The sequence below is a fragment of the Trachemys scripta genome, chromosome 2 (assembly GCF_013100865.1).
Source record: "Trachemys scripta elegans isolate TJP31775 chromosome 2, CAS_Tse_1.0, whole genome shotgun sequence".
NCBI classification, from domain to species: domain Eukaryota; kingdom Metazoa; phylum Chordata; order Testudines; family Emydidae; genus Trachemys; species Trachemys scripta.
In genome coordinates, this window is record NC_048299.1 from 79091932 (window position 1) to 79112511 (window position 20580).

General features: G+C 45.8%; 1 long non-coding RNA gene across 1 annotated transcript in view; it reads left to right on the plus strand.

Annotated features, from left to right (window-relative positions):
- Nucleotides 1–12311: 12311 nt before the first annotated feature.
- The window catches only part of LOC117872498, a 115172-nt gene continuing 106903 nt past the window's right edge, over nt 12312–20580 (plus strand). The window contains exons 1-2 of the long non-coding RNA XR_004644495.1: nt 12312–12444; nt 12958–13098. This is a non-coding gene — a long non-coding RNA (uncharacterized LOC117872498). The remainder of the gene's footprint in view (nt 12445–12957; nt 13099–20580) is intronic.

The following is a 20580-nucleotide window of genomic DNA, read 5'->3' on the forward strand; positions in this document are numbered from 1 at the left end:
GTATAATGGCTGACAGGGGTCAGGCTGGAGACTCTTGCCTATATGCTCGGGGTCTTACTGATCGCCATATTTGGGGTCGGGAAGGAATTTTCCTCCAGGGCAGATTGGCTGAGCCTCTGGAGGTTTTTCGCCTTCCTCCGCAGCATGGGGCAGGGATCTCTAGCAGGAGGGTTTCTGCCAATTGAAGTCACCTAAAACAGGATTGGGGACTTCAACAGCAGAGTCCAGGGAAGGGGTAGGGACGGTTTTATGGCCTGCAGCATGCAGGGGGTCAGACCAGATGATCATAATGGTCCCTTCTGACCTTAAAGTCTATGAGTCTATGAGCACTTGTCCTTTTTGGGACCCTGCCCTCTGCTCGCTCCTCTCCGTCTGCCCCCCACCCAGTCGCTCGCCCTTATGGCCGGTAAAAAGTGACAGAGCCATGGCCCCCTGCCCCCGCCCCTTCCAGGGCCCCGGAAGAGTTCTTCAATCAGTAGAGGTAATTCACCTCCCTGATAGGCAGTAGCTAGGTCAACGGAAGAGTACTTCTGTTGACATTGGGCTGTCTACAGTGGGGGTTAGGTTGGCATAGCAACATCTCCAAGGGGTGTGGGATTTTTCACACCCCCGAGAAATGTAGCTATGCCAATATTGGTTCCAGCATAGACCAACCCTTAAGGGCGGGGTCTTGAGGGGAAGAGGCAGCACGGAAATGGGGCCTCAGGGGAAGAGACGGTGTGAGCATGGGGTCTTGGGAGGAAGGGGCAGTGTGGGGGATGGGGCCTCGGAAAGAGACAGTGAGGGGACGGGGTCTCAGGGGAAAGGGGTAGCACGGGGATGGAGCCTTGGGGGAAGGGCCAGCACAGGGGCAGGGCCACAGTTCAGGTGCTGGTGGCCCCCCACTTTTAGGGAGTTTCTGCCGCTCCTGAACCTTTCCTGTTGGTGTAAGTAGTGTCTACACTGAAGTGCCACAGTGACACATCTGCAACGCTGCAGCTGTGATGCTTTAGTGGTTTGAATGTAGACATACTCTTAGATAGATAAGTGCTGAGTGAGCCTGTGTCACCCTTAATGAGTACTGTTTAAGAGGTCTCTGTTAAATGTTTAGTTCAGAACACAGGAAGTACACTTTTTTCCAAATCTATTATAATATCCCAAGGATATCCTCTCCAGATTTCTGACCAGGACTTTGGAACGACCCAGGAAGAGACTTCCTCCAGAGATTCTATCTTTTACACCACGCCCTGGTACATGCTGGGACAAGACTTCAAGAGTGTAGTCAGTGTGCTGTGTGAATATTCTTACAGTGCAGGCATAAGGAATAAAGCTCAGTTATGTACCTCAGTCACAATGTCTTGAGGTAAGAAACTTCTCAGTAAACTACCCACTCTCTGGTCAACTTTAGCCTCTATTTGGTAGAATAAAAATGTATTCTTTCCCACTAATCAATTTTCCCATTTAAAAAGGCTGTTAGGGCAGTGTGAAAGTGTTGCAACAGGACCTGAAAGTATGTCAAGCTTATGTGGCTGCAGATTTCATTACAAACTCGAGGCTCATGTGATGCTCATCAAAAGGGTGCTAACCCTGGTATATGCTTGAAACTTTTACCAGTATACTAATGTCATTTAGGGGTGTGATGCTTTGACGTCTATATGAGGAAGTTAGTGAGCCATGAGCTAGGGTGTGAATTTAAAGTGCACTATCTTCCCATGTGGACATTCCTAGTGCGTCTTGGGGAGGTGGATTACCTGCCCCTCCCTGCCCACCGGTTCTGGGGCACACACAGGTTGTGGGAGAATAGTGGACTTCTAAGATCCAGGTAGCCCATGCAAGAGTGAAAGGGTCATTTCATACTTCACTTTACCTCCTTGTATGGGTATGTCGTGCAAGACAGTCTAACCATGTCTATTAGGGATGAGAAATGAATGACCCTGATCCCAGTATATGGATTTTATCATTTTGAATGTAATGGGAAGCTGCAGTCTATAAGAGTCAGTTCCATCTCCCTTCCTTTTGTGGTAGAGCTTAGAGTGATTAAATCTAGAGTGATGATAACAGCATAAATACATATTGTGGTGGGCTGACCGATCAATGGCATTTTGTGCCCAAGTTCATTCATCATTTTTCCTGGCATAGTATTTAAGTGTTTTTTTAATTACATTAATGTTTTTGCCTTTGGTGGCTTTGACTCCCAGGTCATTTCACACTTCAGTTACAGCTTGTGTAAGAAAGTGCTTCTTGACACTGTCCTGGATTTTTTTTTGCTTTATTTCCATTTGTGCTTATCTATGATGGAATGAAAATAGTAACTTAGGCAGAAATTAGCTATTAGGATTGCTATATACTTTAGTTAATATCCTTTTAAGACAATCTCTCTCTCCCTCATCTGTTCAAACCAGATTTCCTTTTTAGCCACTTCTCATAAGTTCCACGTCTTAGTTTCGGAATTAACCGTTTGAATTCTTCTCTGAATCTTCTGCGTGCTACAATAATTTCCCTATAGCCTAGTGATCAGAAATTAATAAGAGGAATATATTTCAAGCTGCTGTATATACAATAACCAGTATTTCTTTTGCATTAAGTACTACCAGACATTAGCCCCAATTCTGAGGTGCATTCAAGCTGCATGTTAACAGTGGCTGACTACACACTTAGTAGTTAACTAAATAGCTACCAAGGAGTTAGAACAAGGTCATGTGACTAGCTAGAACAACAGACCTGATACAGTATGTGGACTCAGAGCTGCCTTGCAAGCGGCCCCTCGTCTCCTTTTCCCCTCATGATTCCTCAGTAAACTAAAAGAGAGAGACTTTTACAAGTCCAATAACCACAGCCCTCCTTAGGGTCTGGTTTGTTAACTTAAAGATCAAAATTAAACACAAAAATCTTCCTGAGAGCCTTAAACTGTACAAAGCCCCAAACTCACCTGGTGTTTCAGGGCTTCCCTTCTTTGGCAATCTACTCCCAGGCCTTTCTAGCTGGGGCAACTCCCCTGATCTCAAGGGTATGTATATGCTGCAAGAACACACCTGCGGCTGGCCCATGTCAGCCAACTCGGGCTCCACGGCTATAAAATTGCAATGCAGACATTCAGGCTCAGTCTGGAGCCTGGGTTCTGGGACCCTCCTTCCTTGTGAGCCCCACAAGTAAGGGAAGTAATGTTTCATAGGAAACTCTGCAAGTGAAGCCTCAAGAATTTTCCCTGCCCCACTAGCCCCTTTTCTGGGGTTCTCCATGAGATGGGGCAATCTAGCCTTGAATAGCAACATTAGAGTTTGGCCCACAGCTATTAGCAATCATGTAAGCCCCACGTTATTATTACTTATATTTTAATTTAAGATACTTTGCACTAATATTAAGCTTTTCATACCACTGTACAAGCTATCATGTGTAATTGGCTTACAGACAGCCATGACATATCACACAGCTTTTTAGCGAGGGAAATATCAGCATTCATACACTTTCTGAGCAAGCAGAAGTGCTCCCCAAAAGGTAGAAAGACACATGAATTTGTTCAGATCCTGGTTAATCCTCAAGTCTCAGTCTAATGGATATCTGCAGTCCAGCACCAGCCACCCATTGTTCCTCCATTGTGCGTTGGGTGGTACTGCCGGTTGCGCTTTTTACTGTGGAGGCTTTTAGGTGTGGATCTCACTTCTTTCTTTGAACACCTGGCCCCTTCATTCCTCTCTCCCTTTTTTAAAGGAATCTGAAAACTCTGGACCACATCCACTGGTTTGCTCTGGCTGCTTTGCACTGCACAATAAACTTGGCTTAATTTTAAATTAAACAGGGTTTACTGCTGATTTGCATTGTCGGGGTGCCATAGAGCAGCTAAAGTGTACCACTGAATCTGACCCACGGTGTTGTCAGAGGTGCTTTCCATTTTAATCTCTGTTGACCCTTTTATTATTATTATTATTATTATTTATTTGTATTGTGATGGGGCCTGGGAGCCCCAGCCATGGACAAAGACCCCATTGTACTAGGTGCTGTACAAACACAGAACAAAAGACGGTCCCTGTCCGAAACAGTTAAATATAAAATGGGACAACTGGTGGATGAAACAGACTGACAGGGAAGCAATGAGACAATACTGGCCAGCATGACAGATAGGGGTCTCAGCACACTCCTTGTAACTGATGGCCACCAGTTCTTCTTGAAACAACCAAAATCACTAGTCCCTTTTGAAAATGTGTGTGTGTGTGTGTGTGTGTGTGTGTGAGAGAGAGAAAGGGATGTGTGTACATATAACATATGAAAAAACCAACATTAAAAGAGTGTTGTTTAGATTGCAAAGTCAAGCACTTGAAATGCCATATTTAAGGATGCCAAATTTAACCTTAATTCAGACCCTTTGTGTATATGCATTATGATACTATCCTTAATTACATGGATCATTTAGCACACAGGATGGATGGCATGTGTCATCCAGGTTCCAGCCCTGCTTCCACCTCCTCCTCTCTGGCCTGGTCCCACAGGCTGACCATGTCTCAGGCTCCCAGGTTAGGAAAACCTCTCAGGTCCTGGGGGTTCTTCCCCTTTCTGGAGGCTCCTGATAGTCTCCCTGTTCAAAGTTGTGAGGGTAACACTTTGTCACTTATCTCTCCTTCTTGCTCCTAGGCCAGTGCCTATAGGAGCTGCTTCCTAAAATGGCAGTAGGATTTTACGTATCACTGCCGCTTCTGAATCGGCAGGTAACTGTTATCAGAATTGAAATCATATTAAACATGTTTAATCATAGTTTTGTAAGAAATCTTCACGTGCATGTGTCTGTACTTTGGAAATGATTAATGCCTGGGTAATATACATGTTCAACAATACAACTACTTCCAAAAAATAAAGGGGGATTATGTAAGAATTTCAGTTTTCATTTAGAAAGAAAATTAAGCTTCTAGATCATATGATTCCAGAGAAAAGCTTGTAAATGTGACTTGTAAAGGCTCAAAGTCTAGGAGGCAAATTATTGTTTGGCTTTAAAATGAGGCTTAAAAAAAGAAATCTCATGACTTCGGGGGCCTGACACATGATTTTTGAACCCTTGGGGTTGACGACACTGTTACCCCACAATTTAGGACAAGTCTTTGCAGGGCCAGCTCCAGAGTTTTGCCGCCCCAAGCGGCGGGGGGAAGGAGCCGTGATCGGTGGCACTTTGGCGGCAGCTGCACCGCGCCGCTTTCTTCTGCGGTGGCACTTCAGGGGCAGGTCCTTCCCTCCCAGAGGGACTGACAGACCTGCCACTGAAATGCCGCTGGACATGCCGCCCCTTCCCCTTGGCCGCCCTTGCTGTGCTGGTGCCTGGAGCCAGCCCTGAGTCTATGTCTGGTTGCTGCAGGAGAGGGGGAACAGAGGAAGCATCCCTTCTTTTCACCCCATCTGCCTCAGGCAGTGGCCGTGCGCAGTTGCAGTCCCAGTACTTCCTAACCACAGGAACTGCTCCCTCCTTGTGTCCCAGGAGACCAATTTGCCCTAGGGAATGAAGAAGCAGTTCCAGCATACACCTAACATATATAGGTTTGTGAGAGAGAGCTAAATAATGTTTGTAAAGTGCTACTGTAGATACTATCAGCACAACGTATTAAGGCAAATCACTGGCAAAAATGGGAAATGAACTTGGGGTACCTAGCTCCTAGCCCTATGCTCAGTATACACACACGCATGCACACCCCCCCTCTCCTGTGCAAAAGCCTTTAGTGAGGACTTACACTTTGCACTAGATTCAGTGGCTCCGATCCAGTCTTTTGACAGCAAAACTCCCAGTATTAAAATTATATGAATGAACACAAGTGCAGGAGGTTGACTAAGTGCAATGAATGTGAATATAGCCACATGATACCTATTAATGATGATACACAGGGCCGGTGCTACCATTAGGGGCGGGGAGCTGCCGCAGGGCTCGGGGGTCACAAGGTGGAAGTTTCGCCTAGGGCGCGAAACTTCCTTGCACCGGCCCTGATGATACAAGTTGCATAGCTAATTCTTTGTGCATCATGAAGTTTACACCTAGGGTTCCATTTCCAGTGGAGGTGATTCCTGTATACGTGGGAAAGTTCATAGTCCTTCAACTGCAATTCCAGTGGTGTGTGCATGTATGGAGACAGTGTTGCCTAGCTCACTGTACTGAGACTCAGGAGACTTGGATTGTGTTCCCACCTGCTGGGTGACCTTGGGCAAGTCACTTTCCTCTCTGTGCCTCAGTTTCCCCATCTGTAAAACAGGGATGGTGATACTGACCTTCGTAGTAAAGTGATTTGAGATCTACTGATGAAAAGTGCTGTAGGAGCGCTAGGTTATTTTTAAGGGATCAGTGAAGGATATAGTATGTCTGTGTTTGAAGCTAAGAATTAATTTAATTGTATCTTTATTAGCATATAAATCAGAGGGATACAGTCTAGAATAATGGCAATGAATAATAATGCATTAGAACAGCTGCTTTATTGTACAGGGTGGTTTATGTGCTGTAATGTTGAATACTGTAGTTAAAGCTAATGTGCTACTAGAAAGTCAGATTACCCTTCATGACTGGATGGACCAGGGTGACCAAGGGATGTTGCTTCAGTTAAAACAGAATTAAGAACATAAGCATGGTTGTACTGGGTCAGACCAAAGGTCCATCTAGCCCAGTATTCTGTCTTCTGACTATGGCCAGTGCTAAGTGCTTCAGAGGGAATGAACAGAACAGGTCAATCTATAAAGTGATGCATCCCCTGTCATCCAGTCCCAGCATCTGGCACTCAGAAGTTTAGGGACTCTCCGAGCATTGGGTTGTATCCCTAACCATCTTGGCTAATAGCCACTGATGAACATATCCTTCATGAATTTATCTAATTCCTCTTTGAGCCCAGTTGTAGTTTTGGCCTTCACAACATCCCTTGGCAATGAGTTCCACAGATTAACTGTGCATTGTGTGAAGAAGTACTTCTTTCTGTTTGTTTTAAACTTGCTGCCTATTAATTTCATTTGGTGACCCATGGTTTGTTTGTTATGTGAAGAGGTAAATAAAACTTCCTTATTCACTTACCCCACACCAGTCATGATTGTATAGACCTCTATCTTATCCCTCACACACACAGACCTTAGTTGTCTCTTTTCCAAGCTGAATGGTCCCAATCTTTTTAATCTCTTCTCATATGGAAGCTGTTCCATACCCCTAATCATTTTTGTTGCCCTTATCTGTACCTTTTCTATTTCTAATATATCTTTTTTAAGATGGGGCAACCAGAACTGCATGCAGTATTATAATGGTTTCAACAAAATCTTGTACGTTTAGCAGTTTCAGCATAAAGCAAATTCTTCCCATGCTTCTGGTATAATTCACATGCCTTTAATTCTAAATTGCCAGTTTCAGGATCAAAATGGAGCAGCATTTCTGTGGGTAGAGGATGTTTTTCCTCTTCTCCATTGCAGATATATGAAGCTACAGTTTTTGCTGAACTAGCTGTTTCTTTGCATGGCCCGGTCTTTGTTTTCATTGGCAGGATAGTATTGCAGACTTTAGAAACCACAAGGAGCAAATCAAGTGCTTTAAATTCTGTAATATAAGTGTTAAATATTTCTGCACTGAAATGCATTATGGGTGAGATTAGATGTCTTTGCCATACCCAAATGAGTAATCACAAATCTTGGGTGTTCATTTAACCCCAGGAACATGCCTGCTCAGCGTAGTAGAGATGCAGGGCTGTCCTTGAACACAAGCAATGCACTGACTTGGCAAATCACAGGATGGTCCAACCTCCAACAACAGGACCAGAGTGAGAGGCAGCTCACCACCCTGCCCGGGAGGTGCTCTGTGTTTGCTTGGAGCAAGAAACCAGACGGCTGATCCAGCACATACATGCCTCTGGCCACAAGGGTTATACCTGTGATGCAGGAATTATGAAAGGGTACAATAATAATTACTTACTAATAGTAAGAAATTTAAAATTGTAATGTATAATATGCTGCTTATTCCTTGGTTGCTACTTGCACCATGCTTTAACTACTTTCTTGCTGGGCAGCTTGGACAGCCTGCCATATTAATTGCACAGCCTGCTTCACGGTCACCTCAGGCATTCATTGAAAAAGTTTTCAGAGAGCTCCTTGTTTAAAATCCAGCTACAAAACAATGTCTTATGGGCTCTTCCTTACTGGCACTGAAGTCACAGGACTTTCAAATTTTCAAACATAACGAGTGATTTTACGAGCCTCAGTTTTTGAGTGGCCATCTTGCGGCACCTTAAAGGAGCCTAATTTTCAGAAAGGGCTGAGCACTTGCTCTTTGAAAACTAGGGCCTCAAAAGGTGTCTTGGGCACCCCAAAATCACTGGTCATTTAATGAAATTTAGGCCATTGTGCACTTTTTTTTTCTTTTCATAGAGGTCCTTATCAAGGCTTCAGTGTTTTCTCCAGGCCTCTGCACACTTTGGTAAAGCCCAATAATGTATTACATTCCAGTTTGGAATGAAACCCTCAACAAATGTTTTAGCAATGTTGTCATAGTTATTCTTATCTCCTTCTTCAGCAAAGGCAAATGATTTATAAACATTTTCAGTTTCACTCCCCATTGCATAGATTAACAAGCTGACCGATACTTCACTGCTCTGTGTGATAAGCTTCACTGTGGTTCGGGACCAGGAGAAGCATTCCTTCCATGTAGGTATTATCAAACTGAAAGGCTGGTGGAGCATTAAATTTCAGCAATTTCTTTTCCTCTCATTGATGCTGGTTCAACACAAGCTGGTTTCTGGCACAGTGTCACTTAAGGGTAAAGAATCCCAGAAAAAGCTATTTTCTGCTCTCATAACCAGCAGCACTACCAACGCTCCTGATTTGGCCATGAGCCTGGCAAGATTTGAGTTGGATTTCAATTTTTTTTAAAAGCCTCGTGTGATCTCAGGTTCCAGTCTTCAAAACCTGTGAAATTTTCCTAACTCAAAATGGCAACCATCTCCCACTACTTTCAATGGGGCTGAAGCCAAACTGCATTCAGGCAAGATGGCTATAGTTTCCCTACAGGCTTTGCATGTGGAGGGGAGACTGCCCCTAGTAATGACAACTGCTACCTCCCACTGATTTCAATGAGACTGAAGCCAGGCAGATTCAGGGATGATCCCCCTCCCCCGGGGGCTGTGGTTAATGAGCTGGACTGGCCAGGAAACTATGATGAGACCAGAGAATGTAGGGTGCAGGGGAATGTGTGGGTTCAGGGAGAAATTGAGGATCATGCAGAGGAATGTGGGATCAGGAGAGAATCTGAGAGACTGAGCAGTATGCACAGGAATTTGGGGTGCTCAAAGCCTTTTTGGGGTAGGGGGAGGAGCAGAGGGAAAATGTGAGGGATAGGATTTTGTAAAGGGAAAGAGTCAGTCATAGCGATGAAGGCCAGAAAGGACCAGCATATCATCCAGTCTGACATCCTGTATATTACAGGCCACTGACACTAACCAACTCCCATACCAAGCCCAGCAACCAGAATTGGACCAAAGTATTTCAGCCTGCAGGAGACTCAACAGTTGTGTGCCATTGGGGGGAGTGGGGGCAGAGAACAGGAGGGGCTGAGATGCACCAATGGCTGAGGCTCCTGCAATGGCAGGCCACTGATTAGATGGGATATGCCCAGCTGATGCTAACAAGTGACCCCATACCCCATGCTATAGAGAGAGATGAAAAAATCCCAGGGGGAAATTCCTTCCCAACTCCAAATATGGCAATCAGACCCTGAGCATGTGAGCGAGACACACCAGACAAGCACCTGAGAAAGGGAATTCTCAGTATCACCTCAGAGCACCAGCCCACCCTATCCAGTGTCCCAGCTCCAGTCATTGCCAAATCTGACACTTCCGCGGAAGGAGACAAAAAAAACAAAGAAATGCCACAGGATACATCAAGGGAATAACATCCCCCTTCCTGTAGGGGTAGGTGAATGTAACTGGGGGAGGAGAGGGATAAGAGTCTGTATAGGAGCGTGGAGTGGGAATATGACTTGAAAGAAGATCGAGGGAGGAAGATGGGATGGTGAAGGAAAGAGGATAGTGCTAAGTGAGGAAAATGGAAAGGGATAAAATGGCAACTCCCCCACTCCAGAGATTAGGAGAGGGCAAGGGATGTCCCCTTCTGAGCCTCCAATGGGGAACTCCATATTTTTGCAAGGGTGTTTCAGGTAACAAATTTGACCCTGAAATATTCATGTACACTTTGGGGGTATGAAGCTCCCTCCTAAAGACTCAAAAACCAGCAGACACATAAAAACAACCCCCCCAAATGCGTTATTATTTTTAAAAATCTCATGATGATCAAGATAATCTCATCATTCTGGCAACCTGATTTATAATTTTTTAACGACTGGCATTGGCAGTACTGCACTGAACAAGGAACTTGAGACCAATAGCATTACCTCTAAAGCCTCTCTCTCTCTCTGTGTGTTAGAGCTTTTGCCAAGAATCTTTCCCAGTTCCTTTTATCTCACTTCATGCTACCATTATAAAGAAACAATACCCACATCTCACATGTGGCCACCCCTGTACATGTGCAATGGTGGGAGGGTAAATTGAACTACCAGTGCTGCTTGGGCTGGACTCATGGAATTCAACAGCCTAGAATCACAGTTACAAGATCTCTGTGCATAGAATCCTACTGGAATTCAATGGAAATTCTATGTGCAGAGCACATGGGGGATCAGGCCTATTAAGAGGGCCCAGGATTACAAAGCCTTCACTATTTGACTGCTGCCATGATCCAGTTTGGTGGCCAAATGGGAGCAGTGAGAGAGGCAGCAGCATGCATCTACAGCAGCCTGGGGGTTAAGTTCAACCTAATGAAGACAGCATTCAAAGATTATCTCCACTGTTACTCACAACACCATCTGGCACAGATGCACATGTGGGAGATTAAACATGTAAAAGATGGCAACAACAACAACAAACATTTCCATAATAGTATATTTTTTTTGAAGGAAAATATGTTGACCATCTAATTTGGATTCATAAAGAAACCTATTAATCTGAGGCTTCAAAGAGTTGTCTCGGAACTTTTAATCAGGAGTTGCATTTTACTGTGGAAAGGAGCGGAGGGGAGTGAAAAAAATAAAACAAAACAACTGTCTATTTGAAAGCAGTCTGGGTGAGGGAACTCAGCAGGGAGCCTCTTCTCACCCACCTGGAGAAGAGGCTCCCTGAATGCTTGTTTTCATTAGCATGGGCCTCTCTGGCTCTTCAAAACTCTTTCCACTAGTTGCCAAGGCAACCTAGAGCCGTAATGCAGCACATGGGTGATGCACATCAACTGGCGTATTGCACTTTACTGAAATAAATAAGCAAATAAACATGAAAAATAGCCCTGGGCCCAAACACGGGCATTGTCTTTTATCATGGACATCTAAAATTTGTGGGGATTTCAGGTACTCTGCTACATGTATCTACCGAGAGCTGGTTGCTCAAAAAAAAGGACAGGACATGCACATCAAGAACCATCTCCTTTGATTTTAATGGGGCTTCTTCCTTGTGTAAGGCAAACAGGATTTGTCCTGGAATATGCAAACACATGCAGATATTGGGCCTGATTTTCACACAACTTAGCACCTGCAATTGGGACTAGATTTTCAAAAGGGCTCAGGTCCCAGTTAGGCACCAAAGTAGGTGGCCACATTTTCAGAAGTCCTTGACCATAGGGATTGCAATAGAAGCTGGTGGTGCAGAGCACTTTTGAAAATCTGACCCAAGTTGTGGCTGCTGCGCACTTGAAAATTTGGTTTTTAAGGGTCTAATCTTGCAGTTGCCACTCATATGAGTCATATTTAGTAATAGTAAGGACTACTCATATGAGTAAGGATCATAAGAGCCAGCCCTCTAGTTTCACAAGGCAAGACTCACATGTTAAGCTAAAGTTACCTTGTGGAGAAGAGAATCTGTGATGTGATATTGTAGATTACTGTTTGCAAAAGAGAATCAGCACTGGTGTATAGGCTGGAGACAAAGTATGAGAGAGGATAGATTGTTGTTTGAATGAGGTCAATAATGAGGAATAATAACTGTAAGACCTCTTTAGATTTGCAGAGCAAAGCCAAAGAAAAGATTTGCATCCCCAGGAATTTTTGTTGCACATCCAGCTAGACATGGCTGTCAAAAAGTTTTCATTTAGATTCAGGAAGGGAGGTGCTGGCTGCAATAGTTGGCAGGAAAAGAAGGAAGGGAGTGGGTCTGAAAATATACAGTCACTTCAACAAATATCTAATTCTCTTCTTCATGTATCATGTTAGCATTTGTTGGAATGTGAACGAGTAGTAGCAGCTCAGCAGACAGAGAGCAGCAGGCTATGTAGATATGATAGTGCACTTGGGACAGTTGCTGTGAGTGTCCACTTTCTTTTCCTCTGCCTCATGCATACAAAGAGAAGGGGTGAAGTCCTGGCCCCATACTAGAAATAATGAACAATAACAATACACCCCAGGACTTTGTGATGGGGTGTCTATACCACACAAGGCCTGAGGTAAGAAGGGCCAGTTAACCCTGTGTTAGGTGGCACCCGGAGGAGAGCCAGGACCTGATAAAGGCTAATTGATGAAGTCTAGCTGGGCAGAGCCAGACTGAATATAAAGCCAATAAGGTGACAGCAGGAAGGGATTACTGGGAAAAACTCTACAGTCACTCCCTAGTGAAGTAGCTATATATAAAGAGGAAGTCTAGGTGGGTGACTAGCCCCTATGATCCTGTCTCAGATACTGACTGTGGCAAGAACCTGAGAGGGATGAAGTAGCCACAAGTTGCAGAGGAAGTTCCAATGGCAACCCAGAGGTGGGCCAGGAGATAGGGAGGAATCAGCAACAGGGTCTGATGTTATGGTTGTTAGGGCATAGGGCCCCTATGCTGGAACTTGTAGTGAGTGGGCCTGGGTTCCCCTACTGACCACTGGGACAGTGGCACAGACTGCTATGGCTCAGAAGACTGCCTGACTTAGTCTCTCAGGACTAACTTAAGTTTTTTTCTTTCTGGGGTATCATAGTGACCTGGCTGGAGAGCTAAACCATGAAGAGGGAGCAACCAAGTCCAGAGAGAGACACCAAGGAGTGAGCAATCAAAGGAGGGGGCATCAGACTGCTGAAGAGCTAATCCCCAGATGTGCCACAAAGCAGTGCCCCTAATGGTGAGTGACTTGTTCTAATACAACTTTATTCTACAATTGCTATATTTTAATGGGTTCTCCTGTAGCGACTCTCACTTTTCTGTGAAGTCTTAAAATGTTACGTTACTTATTCATGCATTAGAATAGTGGCTACATATTTTATAGTGGTGTGCTGTCATCATCATTTCAGGTGCAAGAACTGTAAAGCTGAATTATTATGGCACCAAATATTGTTTATATATGTACAGATATGCATGCTCAATGTTGATGGCTAAGCCTTCGTACCTCACTTCTTTTACATTTTTCTTTTCCTTTCTACTCTTATGTGAACAGAAGCCTGTTTTATTTAAGCCCCTCTCTCTCATGTATATATATAGTGGTGATGGCTAAAATGACTGTAAACTTTATTCAGGAATGCATCCTCTTGCTGAGGATCAAGAAGGCCCAAAGACAGAAGAACAATCATAGTGTTGCCTCTTCTTGATCCTAGTGGCGAGTCTAAGTTTGGGGATCTGGGGTTTTGCCAGTTGGAAGCAGAAATTGATGGAGTCTGGTATTCAATGATGCAATCTTGTTTATTTACAAGGGTGGACAAAGTCCATCTTCTCCAAACGCAAGAGGAACCAAAAACAAAAGGAGCAGTTTCTTAGCTTACAAGCTCAAGCCTCTTTAGCCAGCAGATTCCGAGGCATGTTCTCTAGCAGTCACGCTGTGCTCACAGGCTATTGGCTGCCTTTTTTGCTTTTGCCTCTCTCTTCATTCTTCTCTATGTGATGGGTTTGGTCACAGAGACCCCCTTGGGACTGTCACCTGATGTGCTCAGATTACCTCTGAGCCTGTTTTCCCTGCCAGCTTGGGATTCCAGAACCCTGCCTTGTTGAGCAAGATACGCTAGCCTGCTGCAACACAGACCCAGGGTTTGAACACGCCCCCAAAACTGCAGACTTTAACCAAAAACTGCTCAGCAGTTCACCTGCCTCCAACACCCAGACACCAGCTCCCAGTGGGATCCAAATCCCAAATAAATCCATTTTACTCTGTATAAAGCTTATACAGGGTAAACTCATAAATTGTCCGCCCTCTATAACACTGATAGAGAGATATGCACAGCTGTTGCTCCCCCAAGTATTAATCACTTACTCTGGGTTTATCAATAAACAAAAGTGATTTAATTAAGTATAAAAAGTAGGATTTAAGTGGGTTCAAGTAATAACAGACAGAACAAAGTAAGTTACCAAGCAAAATAAAACAAAACGCAAGTCTAAGCCTAATACATTAAGAAACTGAATACAGGTAAATCTCACCCTTAGAGATGTTCCAATAAGCTTCTTTCACAGACTAGACTTCTTCCTAGTCTGGGCCCAATCCTTTCCCCTGTTACAGACCTTGTTAGTTCCAGCAGGCATCTTAGGTGAAAAGCAGGGGATTCCACATGACTGGGACCTCTCTTTTCTGTTCCACTCCCTTTTATAACTTTGGCATAAGGAGGGAATCCTTTGTCTCTCTCTGGGTTCCCACTCCTCCCGCTAAATGGAAAAGCACCAGGTTTAAGATGGATTCCAGTATCATGTGACATGGTCACATGTCCTGTGAGACCCCTAGTCTCCATTCTTCCAAGGCTGGCTGGCACTACCCAGGAAGGTTTGCAAGTAAACAGAGCCATTCACAACCAATTGTCCTAGTTAATGGGAGCCATCAAGATTCCCAGCCACCATTAATTGCACACACTTTGCATAATTACAATAGGACTTCAGAGTAATACTTCATATTTCTAGTTTCAGATACAAGAATGATACATTCATACAAATAGGATGAACACACTCAGTAGAGTATACGCTTTGTAATGATACCTTACAAGAGACCTTTTGCATAAAACGTATTCCAGTTTCAACCTATTCACACTATTTTTATAAAGCATATGGAGTGCAACGTCACAATCTGTTCTCAGATTCTTCATGAATTGCACACCCACACACACCTACTCTCACTACCCCGTTGGGGAAACTCCCTTCATCCACATGGCCACAACCCAGTTAGGCCTTGTTTTAGTTGTGGCCCCTTAACTGTCTATTATAACTATCTTAAATGAAGGGTTTCACATAGTTTGTAACAATAGCATCTGTTCAGAGAATACATCTAGTTCTTCTACTTGCTAACATCTATCAGTCACTTAAGGCTATGACTACACTGCGCACACAGTATAACTGCTCTTTGTTGCCAGGAGAGAGCTCTCCTGATAACAAAATAAAACCACCCCCAATAAAGGATGATCGCTTCATGGGTGGGAGAGCATCTCTCGCCAACAAAGTGCTGTCCATACTGGTGCTTTTCGTCGTTAAAATTTTTGTCATTCAGGGGGTGTTTCACACTCCTGAGCGACAAAAGATTTAACGATGCAAAGGGAGTGTAGACAAGGCCTAAGGCCATAATGAGATTTGAGGATGTCCACTATAGTCTACAAAGTGATTTAAGCTGCATCAGACTTGATCTGGCCTCTCTGTTTAGCTGGTCATGCATTTAAGAAACAGGGTAAATTAAGCTGTTATGAAGAAAAGCACACATCTACTGGTAATAATATGCTATCCTTGAGCCTGATCCTGCCAACCCTTTCTTAAAGGGGAAATTTCTTCCACTGAAGAGAGGCAGCAAAAGGCATCGGCACCATTTAAGCCCTATTTTGGGTCATAGGCCACATGTTGACTGTCTGCACAAGTGGTGAATTGATGAATAATCCTTGCTCAAGTGAATAGTGCTATTGACCTTAATTAGACTCTTCCCTGCATTAATCACAAGAGTAAAGATTTGCCAGATTTGGCCCTTGTATTTACTAATTTAAGCCTCGGTGCACAAAAGGAGTTAAGTGCCTAAGTCCCAGTTTGTGCACCTCTGCAATACACAGCCCCCCCGCCTAACACTGGAGGTGCCTAGAAGCTCCCTAAGCACTTAACATTTTGCTGAAAAAGGTCCATAGCCACCTGTTTCTTCCTCTGGGCATGTGAGCTGCTGCTTCCCTGTAGGCATCTGGACTCCATCTCCTGCCTAAGCCCCAGAATCTTCCACAAACTGGGGGAAGAAGATAGATGCTCCTCTGTAACTTGCCTGCAGGGCCTGATCCAATAAGTCTTCTCTGAATTTGCCTACCAGATCAGGCCCTGCAGGCAAGCTATTACAACATGGCCATGGTGGGAAGGAAAAGCTCCCTCAACTTTTAGCCCAGTGGTTACGGTAATCACCTATGATGTAGGAAACCCCTGGGTCAACTCCCAGTTCTGCCTGATGAGGAGAAATTTAAACTGGGATCTCAGATCACTTCTCAGATGAGTGCTCTAATCAGTGGGCTATGGGATAGTCTGATGTGGGGCTCCCTCCTTCTCTTGTTGAAGTTGTTCCATTGTGGATACATGAGCAAAGTAATTGGAGCAGGGGAACTGGCTCCTGGGTCTAGCACTTCCTGGTGAATGCTCTGACTATAACCTGATGGGTAGTCTCATGCTTGCTTGCTCACATATGTTCTCTCTCTCTCTCTCTCTGTGTCAGCCAATGACCCTTTAATTATTTAATCTAAAGTGCAACAGCTTCCCCAGGAGAAATTGGGGAAACCCCACAACAAAATAACCCACAACCCAGTGGTTAGAGAACTCTCCTGAGCAGGGGTGGCTCTAGCTTTTTTGCCGCCCCAAGCATGGCAGGCAGGCTGCCTTCGGTGGCACATCTGCAGGAGGTCCCCAGTCACGCGGATTCGGCGGCATGCCTGCGGGAGGTCCAGGGTGACCAGACGTCACAATTTTATCGGGACTGTCCCGATATTTCCTTGTTTGTCCCGCGTCCCGACCAATGTTAGGTCGGGACACTGGACAAACAAGCAAATACTCCGGAGCACGGAAGTGCTGGCGCCCCCCCGCCCCGACTCCGCCCCCTCTTTCCCCCATTGGCTCCCTCCCCGAATCCCCACCTCTTCCCCAGGCTCGCCATTCCTCCTCCCTCCACAAGTGCTGGAGGGAGGCCCGGGAGACGCAGGGGGAGCACGGGGCTGGAGTGAGTGAGAGTCCAGCCTGGCCCCGAGCGCAGGCAGGACTCAGTCGGGTGGTAGGGAGAGTAGGGGGGCAGCAGGCGGGGCCAGGCGGCAGCTGTTCTCCCCCACCTGGGCAGCGGGATTCGGGAGCAACTGCTGCTGCAGCTCCCACTGCCGCGGCCGGAGGAAGCAGCCATGGCGCTTGGCGGCTGCGGCTCTGGCGCCCGGGCCCGACCCCCCCCGAGCCCAGGCCTGTTGCAGGGACCCAGCAGCGCACACACTGCGCCCAGCCCCTGGCCAGTCGCATCTGGGCTGCTGCCCAGCTGGTGCAATCCCGCGGCAGCCCCGGGGTGGAGGCATCGGCAGCCCAGCCCCATTCGTTTCCCTGCGGGACCTGAGCAGGACGGGGAGGTTGGGGCCTGCTGTCCCCACTCCGGGGCCGCCCGCGGGATTGCACCAGCTGGGCAGCCAGCCCAGACGCAACTGGCCAGGGGCTGGGCGCAGCGTGCGCGCTGCTGGGTCCCCACAGCAGACCCAGGCTCAGGGGGTTCGGGCCCGGGTGACAGAGCCACAGCCGCCGAGCTTGGCCATCGGCCGCTTCCTCCCCCCGCGGCAGTGGGAGCTGCAGCAGCGGCTGCTCCCGAGTCCCACTGCCCAGGGGGGGAGAACAGCCGCCGCCTGGCCCCACGGGCTGCCCCCCTACTCTCCCTACCGCCCGAGTCCTGCCTGCACTCGGGGCCAGGCCGGACTCTCACTCATCCCGGCCCCGCACTCCCCCTGCGTCTCCTGGGCCTCCCTCCAGCGCTTGTGGAGGAAGGGGGGGGGTATTTTTTTTTTGCTTTGCCCCCCCCGCCACGCCCTCCCCCGCATCCCGATATTTGACCTGGGTGATTTGGTCACCCTAGGGAGGTCTGCCGGTCCCACGGCTTCGGTGTACCTGCCGCCGAATTACTGCCGAATCCACGGGACCGGCGGACCTCCCGCAAGCAAGCAGCTGAAGACTGCCTGACTGCCGCCCTCGCAGGGACCGGCAGGGTGCCCCCCGCAGCTTGCCACCCCAGGCACGTGCTTGGAGCGCTGGTGCCTGGAGCTGCCGCTGCTCCTGAGAGGTGGCAGATCCCTTTTCAAATCACTCTTCCTTATCAGGTCAAGAGGGGACTTCACCTGGGATGTAGGAGATCCCAGTTCAGTGCTCTAACCTTTAGGCTAAGTTGTATGGGAGATCCTCCTCTCCCTGTCATTCCTTGCACACACCCTACCCCCATCTTAAGTATCGAACTCCAGAAGAGAGTTCACACCTGAGAATCACAAGCAGAGATTGGTTCCTCCCTGTAACCAGGACTTAGGTGCCTATCTCTAAGAGGGGCATAGCTTAGCATACACCTCTGCCCTTGATATCTCCCGTTGGCTATTTTAGTGGGCTTCCCACCTAGCATGCTGGCTTTTGTGAATTTCATTCTAATGCATCTCTCCCCAATCATTGTATAGGGAGCCTAGGTGCCTAACTCAGGCTTTGTGAAATTCAGTGATGTTCCTGTGATGTGGGTTTTTTAATAGGCAACTAAAATTAGGCAGTGATGCTGAGGGTTGTAATGCCAAGGTCCCTCTAGGCATCTAAGCCTTTACTAATTATGCTTGCCATGGTTCTTGATAGTGCATATGGATATAGTGAATAGTTTGTATTTCATATAACCAGTGATTTCTCTGTCCCATCCCCATTGAGAACCATATATGGATTTAGTGAAGAAATAAACCTCTGCTTCTGATCTAGACACCTGATAAATATCAGGTGAGACAGACCTGATCCTACGACCTTCTATTCAGCTGAGTACAGTTCATGCACTGAATTATTCCCACTGAAGTTGAGGCTACTTGTGAGGGTGGTCCTCATTCACACAAGTAAGGATTTGGACCCATGCTTTTCAAATTATTTGATTTCAGCAAATTATGGGCCTAATTTTGCCGCCATTGTGAAGAAGTATTTCCCTCTGCAAGAAGCCCTGTTGAAACTAATGGGACCACTTGTGGAGTCAGACCTCAATTGATAAAGCACTTATGCATGTGCTTAACTTAAGCATGTCATGTTGACTTTAGGGAAAGCACTCATGGGCTTAAAGTTTAGTGTGTGATTAAGTGATCTTTCTGGATCACAGCTTGGTTATTTACTTTACAGAGGTTGTTCTGGAACAATCTGGCCCTTTGTTATTTTCATTAGTAAAATTAAGGAAATTGTAGTCTAAACTCCCACTCTTCTGTATTGGGAAGAGAAGCATATTTTAAAGATGGTGTTTCCAAAATGTTTAACTACAATGAAATCTGATCTTAAGCCACCACTTGAGACCAGCAGGAATTGTTACCTACTAGATATAGTCCTTAATGAAAGGTCAAACAGAAGTGTACTAGATACCTTAGGGATCTTTTAAAATGGTCCCTTAAGACAGGGAGTGGCTTTTGGAAATTGTCTTAGTGAAGATTTCAGGTTCTCAACTGTTACCTTTTTGAACATATAATTTTATGACTAAATGGACTATTTCAAAGAACTTTTTAATAAGCAAATGGCCCCAAAGTTAATGAATAACTTTAAGTGAAATTTGCCCCAGGGCATAAAGCCTAAATCCTTAAAATAGGGCTTAAATAGGATTCCTGTGTAGAACAAGCTTTGTGAGTGCCCTCTGCACTGGAGTGAATTTTACCCAACGAGAGCGAGAGCAAGAGCAGAGCCAGACCAGGAAGCCAAATTGTGGACAAGCTCCAGTTGCCTTGTTTAAGCATCAGCATGCTTCAGTGAGTCAGTGCATTTCAACACTTTGGTGGGAGTCACCTTGAGTTTTTAGAAGTGAAGACTGAGCCCCACCACAAACGGACACTCCTTTTAAAGCAGTCAATGCTGCAAAGAGAGGCAGGCGCTAAGGTGGCTTTGAGGTTTATGCCACCTTTACACTTCACCCATTACACCTTGCTGCCCAATCTTTGGAAGAAGAGCTCTGTGTAAACTCAAAAGCTTATCTCTCTCACCAACAGAAGTTGGTCCAATAAAAGATATTACCTCACCCATCTTGTCTCTGACCGCAGGGGGCTGTTTCAGTAGCAAAAATCATCAGCTGGGTGTAGTGGCCTAAAAGCCACTAAACAGAAGGAATCCTCAATTGGTTGAGATGGCTTTTGGCCAGTTCTAATTAGCACCCTAAAATCTGAATGCCTTTCTGAACTATCCAAATCTCAAGGTCTTTAAAAATTGAGTAGAAAATCTATGGAGGAAAAAGCTTCCAAAATTTCCTGCTTCTGTTTGGACTGCAAATAGCATAAGAACAGATTTTTCTCATTGGAAGTGCAACTATACCATCAGCCAGTCCCACATGTGGCCAGAAGCAGAAAGTGCATAGGTAGCATGGGAATTTACAATATTTTTTTAAAAGTTACTCAAGTTGCAAACTGAGATATTTGGTTAAGAGTTTGGTTTTAGGCTTGGTTCCCTTTTGTGTGGAAGTTTT